Source organism: Calypte anna, chromosome 1 (assembly GCF_003957555.1).
Source record: "Calypte anna isolate BGI_N300 chromosome 1, bCalAnn1_v1.p, whole genome shotgun sequence".
NCBI lineage: Eukaryota > Metazoa > Chordata > Aves > Apodiformes > Trochilidae > Calypte > Calypte anna.
In genome coordinates this window covers 26,226,717-26,237,704 of record NC_044244.1, presented here as the reverse complement: position 1 = coordinate 26,237,704, position 10,988 = coordinate 26,226,717, and positions in this window count along the sequence as shown.

The following is a 10,988-nucleotide window of genomic DNA, read 5'->3' as shown; positions in this document are numbered from 1 at the left end:
ATAGACTAGCTATCATGTGTATACACACGTATATAATTTTAAATTGCTTGAATTCAAGTTCTCCAAGCTATAAACCCTTTGTCTGACACTGCTGTCAGATATAAGATGTCTGGCAAAGGCAGATTTGATAGGAAAAATTTCTCGCTTAACTGTGGCTGTCTTGGAGAAATGCAGTAGTAAAACCCAATTTTTGCCAATCACTGTAGAAGTTCTAAAAATCAGAACTGGTTAGATATCATGGCATTAACATTTCTGTTTCATTTCAATCACTTTGTGGTCACAGGCTTTCAGAGCTCCCTCTGGATATACTTGTGGAGTATTTTGTCATATATTTATTGTCATTGTAGTCCAGGACTGATGACTTTTAGGTAACTTCTTGCGTAACTTCTTAAACTTTTTATGAATATCACTATGTCATATCTATTGTGTATCTTCCTGTTGTGATTTCAGCCTTCAAGTACAGACAGCTAAGATTTTACAAGAAACCTTTTTGATTCTCCTTTTCTGCTGAAGCATGCACAATGGTAAAACCTCGGGTGAGTATGAAATACCCTTGCATTCTGTATTTCTGACTAATTTTCATTCAAACCCCCAAAATTAGAATTATACATTGCTTTTGCTTATAAGTTTAAATTGCTTTTACATTTTCCCCCAGCTGAAAATGTCCTTTTGCAGGTCTTATCATAAAATATACATTATATTTTCTGAAGAAAAGCCTTCAACCCAACATCTTCACAAGATGTTGAACACTTGTGTAACAGGATTCAGTATTTCTCAGCGCGTTTGCCAGATTCTTGCAGGTGTGAATGTCTTAGAGAAAATATTTGATAAATATATGTGATAAATTTGATCAAATATCAGCCATATAAAATATTTGATAAATCTGATTAAATATTAGCCCTACTTTCTGATATTATAGCCTGTAGGCAGTGGCAGTGGATGCCAAATCCTGTGGCCTGATTTTATCACAGCTGGTTGTCAAAAGGCTCGTGCTGATTCAATGACCACTTGCTCACTCCCTCACTACTTATAACACAAGTGAAGTGCTTAGGTGCTTCCCTTGTTGCAAACCACTTTTTAAGCACAATACCCAAGCCTGGCAAATGCAGCTTTACTACAAACATTATAATTCTCCATCATGTGTACCTGAAATAGTGCTTGTCAGTGATTAATGTGCAGCCTCTCCTCTCCCAGTCAGGCAGGAAAAAATGAAGCTCCCATGAAGAGAGTGCATAATCGGTCACACATGTCAAGAACCCTGAGCTGTATAAACATCTGGTAGGACAGAGAGAAATCTGACCACCCAGGTCCCATGTGTACTGCAGAAGAAGGCAGCACCTGGCTAGTGATCTGTTGTGCCACAGGTGATTAAGCAAGGGACTGTATTAAACACCAGGTTTGAGGCATGATACGTCAAGCTAAGAGCTTGCCATGTTTCCTGTATCATTTTACTTCCATAGCTGCCCTTTGGTCCCTTAGTACAATGGGCCATGAACAAAAGAAAATAAAAGGGTTGAATATCACATCAAAGCTCCCTCGCTAAGAATCCAGGCCTTCAAAGACATGATCCCAGCCCCAGAGCTAGCAGAGGATCTTACTTTCTCCTTTGAAAGAAACTATTTTTCCTTTTCTAAAAATTCCTGCTCTGTTAGGACTTTGAAATCTTAAATGACTGACACTGAGCTGGAGCTGGTAATGGGCAAGGAACTGCACATGAAGCTGGTCTGCCTGAGGTTATTATGTTGGCTGTGGGAGAGATGGAGAAAGTCCTTCACTAGGAATGAATATTAAGCAAATGGGGATACAGAAGTTGGCAAAGAATAGCCAGGATTATACAACTCATGCAGCCAGATGAATCCTGAGCTCTGTGTCCAGGGCTTCAAATCCCAACTCACATACTGCCCTGCTGCATAACCTTGGTTCACATTGCTGAGTTGGAGCTTTGAGAATTTTTGAAGAAAGGTCAGAAAGATGAAATTTTAGATAGAACTAGAATTATGGAGACAGGCTTATTAGCTGTTGAAGTATTCAAGAGGAGGACACAGCATGGTATGGTGTAGAGGTTGATCAAAAGTGACTCAGGAATCATAAAGTCTTTGAATTAAGTCATTGCTGCTTTCATTGTCAATGGAGCTGGTGTGGGATGGCAGCTCAGCCAGGCTTAGGATCCCTTACTGACAGCTGTAGAGGATGAGCCCTCCCAGCCTGCAAAGACTTTTTAGGGTTGGTTGGTGTACAAATGCCCAGTAGCTGGGCATTATAATATAACTGGTTTTCACTTTTAGGGAGGTATATCCTGCTTTAAAGGTCTGTGATAGGACTTGATAGGACTGAAGATGTCCAGATAAACTGGCTTTCAATAAATAGTGAAGCAAACAAGAGAACAAAAATGGGAGGTCAAGTAAGTGATAGTGGAAAATTGATGACTTAGTGCTGCAAATTTGCTAGGCTTCAGGCCGTGGAGAAGCAAAAAGACCCAGTGAGTGTTTTTTAGCTTGGATGAGCTGAAGAGGAGGAGGCTTCAGCAGTTTTCATTGTGGTCAGGAAGTGAGGTAGTGAGGGGTCAAACCAAAAGTCCCTCTGTATTAGAACGCTGTGTGTAGCATGGCAGACTCCTGGCATTCTCCAACTATCTGCTTGAAAGATCCCTCTGCTCTCTCATTTTTGCTGTATCTCTTTACTCTAAGAGCTTATTTCTCCTGAATACTAATAATCCATAGTATAATCCTTTTTGTTCATTGCACAACAGAAATGCCAGAGGTAGGTGCTTCTAGGAGATCTTGACCTATTCTGTCTCAGGCTACAAGGTGGTGGCTGCAGAGGGCCTTTGAAGAGTACAGAGAATGTAGGGTTTTAAACAATTTGCAGATTCCTAACAGAGGGAAATTCATATTCACAGAAAATATGTATCATGTCTTAAAATAGTGTACTGCTCCCCAATCAAGGCTGACAGATTTTCTCTGTAGTTGCTACAGATGTTTTCCCTGAGGCTTTCTGCACTTTCTTATTGCATCTTTTTGTTAGTCTGACTTTTTTTCTCTCACAATTCATTCCAATGTTTATTTAGCTATTTCTTGTACAGGTTAATACCTTACAGAGTCTCCTGCAGGAGATTTGCATATCTGACTTAAAATTAGTTCTCTTCAGTGGTGGAATTAAACTGTTCCTAAGAGAACAAAAATTAAAGTCTCCTGTTTTAATTTTCTTCCTACTCTAATAGCTGCTAATACTAAATATTGTTACATATTGAAAATGCTTACATTGATATCCCTGCTATTGACCATTAGATAAGCTTTATCAAGTTATTCTTGTCAGTTCATACGCACAAATTTGATCTTAAGTCTTTTCATTCTCTCCATTTCTTTCAAGTTTCTTGCCATTTTGTAAGAGTTAAGAAGCAGTTGTTAAGTCAACTTTTTACTTTTTGTGGTGAATACAGAGGGGTCTTTTTGCATTGGTCTTGTTTTATTCTTTAACACCTTCCAGATTTTGAAAATCTGAAGTTCCTAAGTTTGCTGTTTTAAATTCAGATACTGAATTTCATTTATTTATACTGTCCTTCATTTTCATATTTCCAGGAACTGATTTTCTCATATACTACCCACATACCTGAGTTTTCTTGAAATTATGAGAAGCTATTGTAGCAGAAATAGTTCTGTCAAGGAATCCTTCTGAAAGAAATCATTTGCCATTTCCTCACTGCAAATTTGGAAAAGAGAACTGGAAACTGACAGCTGTGATTTCTTTCTCTGGTTTTAGGCAATCCATGTTTCCATAATTTAGGTCTTTGAGGATAAGCATGTTTTCCTTGTCCACAAGATCTAAGATCCTTTGTAATTGCCATGGACTGTCACCATATAATTCAATTTTCTTTCTGAATATTGATAGATTTATATTTCCTTTATTTTTATTATTGAGTGCATAATTAGAAAAAAACTTGACTGAGGTACTGTAATAATACCATTGTAGTATTAATATGAAAATAATTTACATGCTGTCTGAGGATAATGGACATCTTAGTTGGTTTTTAAATTATTAAAGCTTACTTACAATGCAGATACGTGGCTAACAGACTTCATTACTAGTTTTCCAGATAATGTGAACTTTTAACTACTAAGAGACACTGCCAAGTCTTGTAGTTAATTGCTTCTTGTCGACAAGATTTTTTGCTGTATTTTCACAAAAGTACATTTTGAACCAATAATGAGAGAATTTCTTATAACCCTACTAAACTCTAGTTCAGCATTAGATTGTGTAATTTAGTGCCAGCAAAAGAACTTCTCTATTTAAGCTGAATTCAATAAGAGAAGCTTATTTTTAAGCAAAACTAATGCATAGGAAGTGGAGAAGATGCCAGATACTGTATGTCATACTTACTAAGATCCAAACTAAGGCTTTATTTTCATTCTTCCATGAGAATCATGGTTTATCTGACCCAAGTGACATAATAAGCTACAGCTTTTATGCTGCATTGTTTTGCCTTAAAATCAGGGAATGTGTTTGTTTTAGTGTGAACTCATCGAAATGAGTTCATTAACACAGTGATTAGAACTAATTTACCAGTTCCTTATTTATTTAAGGGGACACATTTTCATGTTTTTAAAATCCACTGGAATATACTACAGGCAAGAGAATGAATATACTTTAATAGTAACTAACCATCCTTGAAGCAAGGTGTGATATTCTCAGCAGAGAACAGAGGCAGGACAGATGTACTGATTTACCAGGGCAGGGAAACAGGCTGTGGCATCCTTCACAGCATCACCTTGGGGATCTGAGCTTCTCTGTCCAATGATGTGATTCACAGCCCCTCAATTCATTCTTCTTTTAATCTGAATTTGAATACACAGAATGTTTAGTGTGGCTACTTGTAGTTTTAAAAATGTTTGGGCTTTTTTAGATGAACTTTCAAAAGTATGAAGCATTTTCTGAAGATGGCTAAAACATCAGGTACATTTGTATGCACTACACCAATTTCATTGAAATAATCTTCACATCATCTCCCATCATTAAATTATCTTGCTTTTCAGGTTGATGAATAGATGTTCTGGGGGAGACCATGAAAGCGATCAGAGGGATGGAACATCTCTCCTAGGAGGAAAGGCTGAGAGAGCTGGGATTGTTTAGCCTGGAGAAGAGAAGGCTCTGGGGACACCTCATTGTGGCCTTTTACTATTTAAAGGGGGCTTATAAGAAAGACGTGAGCAGACTTTTTAAAAAGTGTCTGTAACAATAGAAAAAGCAGCAATGGTTTTAAACTAAAAGAGAATAGATTTAAACTAGATATAATTGTACTAGATATTTTACAATTAGGGTGGGGAAACTGGAACAGGTTGCCTAGAAAGATCCCTGGAAACTTTCAAGGTCAGCTAGGACAGGGCTTTGCATAACCTGATCTAGTTGAAGATGTCCCTGCTCATTGTAGGGAGGTTGGACAAGATGACCTTTAACTGTCCCTTCTAACCCAAACCATTCTATGATTCTGTGATTCTATGATTCCATGACTCTGTGTTTCTATGACTCTATGTCATGCTGCCTAGAAAGAGAAAAGATACTGCCACGACAGTCAGGAAACCTGGATCATATTCTTTATCACAGACTTTTTTTTCCATATCCCTGGCAATCATTTTGCCTCTTTGTGCCTTAGTTTCCCCTCTGATTTCTCACTGATATGGTTTATAATCTCTTGGAGACAGGAATAGCTATTGACTATGTGATGGTAGAGAGTCTTACAACACAGACCTGACACTGGGAGCATTAGGTGGACTACTCATGTCAGAAAAAGACAAAATTTGAACTTGACCATGGTCACTGCTATTGAGTATACTCCCACTCTGCAGGCATACAGAATAATTTTATTTACACTTATCTCTGGGAAAGACATGCAAACAAACAGTTACCAGAGCATACTTAACTGCCAGCTCATCAGCTCACCTGCAAAAAGTTGTCCAGTTATTGTTACTCAAAATACCATTGCTCTGTACATATATTTGTATATAGATACAATAATGGGGTTGTCTGTATGTAAATATATATACCTATATAAATGTTTGAAGAGACAAAGTATGAATATTTTTTGCACGTGGTATAGTATACTGTTGTATTATATAGTATAATTTATAAGATGCTAATAATAAACAGCTTTTTGGTCCTTTTTTATCTTCTTCGTTATGAAAATAATATGTACCTAAAAAAGTCAATTTATGCCTTTATATATGTCAATAGATGACTATATAGTCAGTATCTCATTCTGTCTGAAAAGAAGACAAGACCAAAAAGCTTGAAATGTAATATATTTGCATAGTTAGCATAAATGTGTCCTTCTTTGATTTAGGGACAAGGACTTGCAGAGCTCAGATTTCATAATATCTATACTTGTATAAAATAGTTCAGCAATCTAGCTCTCTTCCTTTCTTCTCTCAGTACCTCATTGTACCAAAATGCAACATGTCCAGTTCCAGTCTTTCTTCATAGAATCATAGAGTCATAGAATTGGCTGGGTTGGAAGGGACCTCAGAGATCATCAAGTCCAACCCTTGATCCACTACTGCTGCAGCTACCAAACCATGGCACTGAGTGCCACATCCAGTCTCTTTTTAAATATCTCCAGGGACGACGAATCCACTATTTCACTCGGCAGCCCATTCCAATGCCTGATCACCCTCTCCGTAAAGAAATTCTTTCTAATATCTAACCAAAACCTCCCCTGGCACAACTTGAGACCATGCCTTCTTGTCTTGCTGAGAGTTGCTGGGAAGAGACCAACCCCCCCTGGCTCCAACCTCCTTTCAGGGAGTTGTAGAGAGCGATGAGGTCTCCCCTGAGCTGCCTCTTCTCCAGGCTGAACAACCCCAGCTCTCTCAGCCTCTCCTCATAGGATCTGTGCTGGAGTCCCTTCACCAGCCTGGTTGCCCTCCTTTGGACCCTCTCCAGGACCTCGATATCCTTCCTAAACTGAGAGGCCCAGAACTGGACACAGTACTCAAGGTGTGGCCTCACCAGGGCTGAGTACAGGGGCAGAATCACTTCCTTGGACCTGCTGGCCACACTGTTCCTGATCCAGGCCAGGATGCCATTGGCCTTCTTGGCCACCTGGGCACACTGCTGGCTCATGTTCAGCTTCCTGTCAATCCAGACTCCCAGGTCCCTTTCTGCCTGGCTGCTCTCAGCCACTCCATGCCCAGCCTGGAGCTCCCCATGGGGTTGTTGTGGCCCAAATGCAGGACCCGGCACTTGGCCGTGTTGAACCTCATCCCATTGGAATCAGCCCAACTCTCCAGTCTGTCCAGGTCCCTCTGCAGAGCCCTCCTGCCTTCCAGCTGATCCACACTCCCTTCCAGCTTAGTGTCGTCTGTGAATTTGCTGATGATGGACTCAATCCCCTCATCTAAATCATCAATGAAGATATTAAACAGAACTGGGCCCAACACTGATCCCTGGGGGACACCACTAGTGACCGGCCGCCAACTGGATGCAGCCCTGTTCAGCACCACTCTCTGGGCCCGGCCCTCCAGCCAGTTCCTAACCCAGCACAGGGTGCTCCTGTCCAAGCTGTGGGCTGACAGCTTTTTCAGGAGGATGCTGTGGGAGACGGTGTCAAACGCTTTGCTGAAGTCCAGGTAGACTTCATAGCAGTCTACATCACAGCACCTGATGTCAATGTTTAATACTGTCTATATCTTTAATTGGTGACAATGCTCAATGTAGAAGTACCTTTTAGGGCACTGAATATGGACCAAGAACTCATCTTCTTTGGGGAAACTGATTAATTTTAAACTTCTTTCTTTCTTTGCATCTATATTTAGTTTAAGGACAAATCATTTTCATAAAATTTTCTTTTCTAGTTACAATCTTAAGGATGTCAAGAGAATGGATAGATGGATAAATGTTCTGCTATTTTCTCTTTATTATTATAATTTTTCTCACAAGGTGGAGAAAAAAGGGAGAGTATAGTGAGAAAAAAAATGCATGGTATTGAAGCATTAAAATTTGGTGATAATTCATTCCTGTGACAGACTACTCAAGAACAAAATGCAGTGTAAGATATATTCATTCCCCTGACAAAACCTGTAGAAGCAGTAGGAAATAGTACGAAAATAATTTACTCTTATGACAGTCGTCCTAAGGCATCAGTCTCATGTCATCTTAGAAATGTCTGTTTTGACAACATAGCTGAGGATGTTTTATTTAAAGGTACTCATCAGTTCAGATTTATTTCTAATGCATGGAAACAATACTGAGTTTAGTGCATGGGTCATTAATTCTACTTTAAGAATAGGTTTTTCTGTCAGACCATTTAAAAAGAAAAGATAGCTTCACTCTGAAATTCTAGATGTTGTTGACATTGATATAAAAGCTTTTTATTATATGATCTAGCAAAAATAAAACAAATCAGGTTTTGTTTTTTCCTTGTATAGGTTTAGTTCTACGTACTGCATTATATATATAAATGGAAATAATAATGGTTCAATGTAGAATTCTGCTCTTTGATTTAATCCCACTGCAGCTACCGAGATGTGGAATAACAGAGGAAATTTTTTCCTAGCAAAGTTGGCATGAGATTTGTGGGCTTGAAATATGTCTCTTGATATTACTTGTCCACACAAAATTTAACAATAGCAAACACTCAAATACAAAACTTCTAGAGCACAGAGCATTATCTCATTCCCTAAATTGTTTCAATTGAGTTTAATGTAGTTTTACCGAGAAATTGTCCCAAGAAATTTACTGGTTGGTGATTATCCAATAAATAGCATGCAGTAGGTTTTAGTTTTAGGCAGTATTATCTCAGAGTGCTTTGCCAGGAGGGTTTAAACACTCGGAACACTGTAATGTCTATGTAGATGATGTGGTTGCTATATGCTTAGCAATAGTTTGCACAGTGTTGGTGACTAAAAGGATTTTTTTGTTGAGAGAGAGGTTTACAGAGACACTAGACTAGGAATGAAGAGATAGCTGGGCAGGGTATCAAGGAGATGGAGCAATGGTGTTCTTAATGTGTATTGAACTCCCAAAGCCTACCTCAGAGTCGCATAAAAAAAAGGATTGCATTATCTCACAAATGGTTGTCATGAGACTAACTTGAAAGAAATCTAAATCTAATCATCTGTCACCCATGTAGTAAGGTATTTAAATGAGATAAGATTAGTGCAGCTTCATTTGCAATTTAAATTTGCTACAGACTATTTTTTGAAAGCATGTATGAGAGTCCTAGGAGGTGAAGTGTGGGTCAGTGGGGGGCTATGTTTGAATTTTGTTAAGGTAGTATTGCTCAAGCTATCATTTCCCCAAATCTGGCTTTCCCCCATTTCTCTTTCTTAAGGGGAGGATGAAATGTGTGTGCACAGACACCCCCCAGCACCATGCTCTGGTCTCTGCCTATGCAGTCCTAGCCCAGGGTTGCTCTGGGATGGTGAGGCTGCAGACAGCAGGCTCTGAGGTGGGTCTACAGCCCACATCCACCCAAAACCATGTTCATGTAGTACACCTGAGTGAAACAAATTAAAAATGGGCTGTGTGAAAAGGTGCAGAACTGCTGATTTCTGCATGGCGTGGGGAAGTACTTACCTCTAGCACAGAAGTGCCTAATTTATGGGCAGAAGCAAGGATGGAAATGTGTCTGTCCATGGATTTTTCTGAAAGGTTGGCACTAGGCTAGTTCCTCCTTAGCCAGCTTCCTATGAAGAGCCCTGTTCTTGGGCTACAGGTCTCCCTGCTCACTGCAGAGGAAGCCTGGAGAATTGATTCAGGAGTTTGAATTCCAAGTAAAAAAATGCTGCAGTGCTCTGGGCTGCAGAACTTTAAGATTTTTTGTTTCATTTTGTTTTTGTTTTTTTGGGTATTTTTTTGAGATCTGGCTCCAAACTTCTGTTGGTTCCCATGAACATGCCATGCAGCATTTCCAAGATAAATTGTGATTTAGAATCATAGCATTATAGAATGATTTGGGTTGGAAGAGGCCTCATCTACTTCCCATCCCCCTACCACCCCCTACCAGGTTGCTCAAAGCCCCATCCAACGTGGGAAACTCCTAGGGAGGGGGCATTCACAGCTTCTCTGGGCAGCCTGCACCTGTGTCTCATCACTATCATAATGAAGAATTTATTCCTAATATCTAATCTAAATCTATCCTCTTCCAGTTTAAATCCTCCTGAACTTTCCTGTAGGCTCTCTTCAGCTACTGGAAGGCTGCTATAAGGTCCCCCTGGTGCTCTCTCTTCTCCAGGCTGAACAAAAGCCTTTCTCAGCCTCTCTCTATAGGAGATGTTCTCCATCCCTCTGATCATTATAATAATTAATTTCCCTTCACTGCTTCATCAGGATGATTTGAAGGTTTTCATAGTGAAGGGCCCAAACAGAGATTAATAGAGTTTTCTTTCCTGGTTAGCAAATCAACAAACTCTTCTATCTGTTGTACCACGGGCTCTTACGCTTTCATTCCAGGACATGGCAAATCCAGTCCATGCTCTGTAACTGGTGTGCAGTATACTAAGGTCTAGCTGTTCTAGATGGCAGTATAACGTAGATGTAATATTTCTCCTTAGAATGGGTATTGCTAAAAATTATTATTGCTGTACATAATCTTGCAAAAGTACCATAGATTCTGTTCTGTCCTACTAGAATTACGAGCCTGCACAGCAGGAACGGCATCAAGTAGAAAACATTATTGATGGAAAACATTAATCCACCATTATTTGAACAAATGGGGATTTTTAACATAAGAAAAAAGCTATCTGGGTGCTATCATCTTAGCAGGGTTATTTCAATGAGTCCATCTCACCCCAGTAGGTTGAGATGTTTGAGTGGTTCAGTACTCCTCAGTCACTGAATCTACGCACCTCACTCTTGCCTTGCAGGCTGTCTCTGGGGCAGTTCTGGTCCCAGTAGTGTTCTTGCTTCTCCACCACAAAGTGATCATAATTATCACACATAATTATCAGTTATGCCTTTCTACTATCCAAAATATTTATCTATAAGCCCTTCCAATT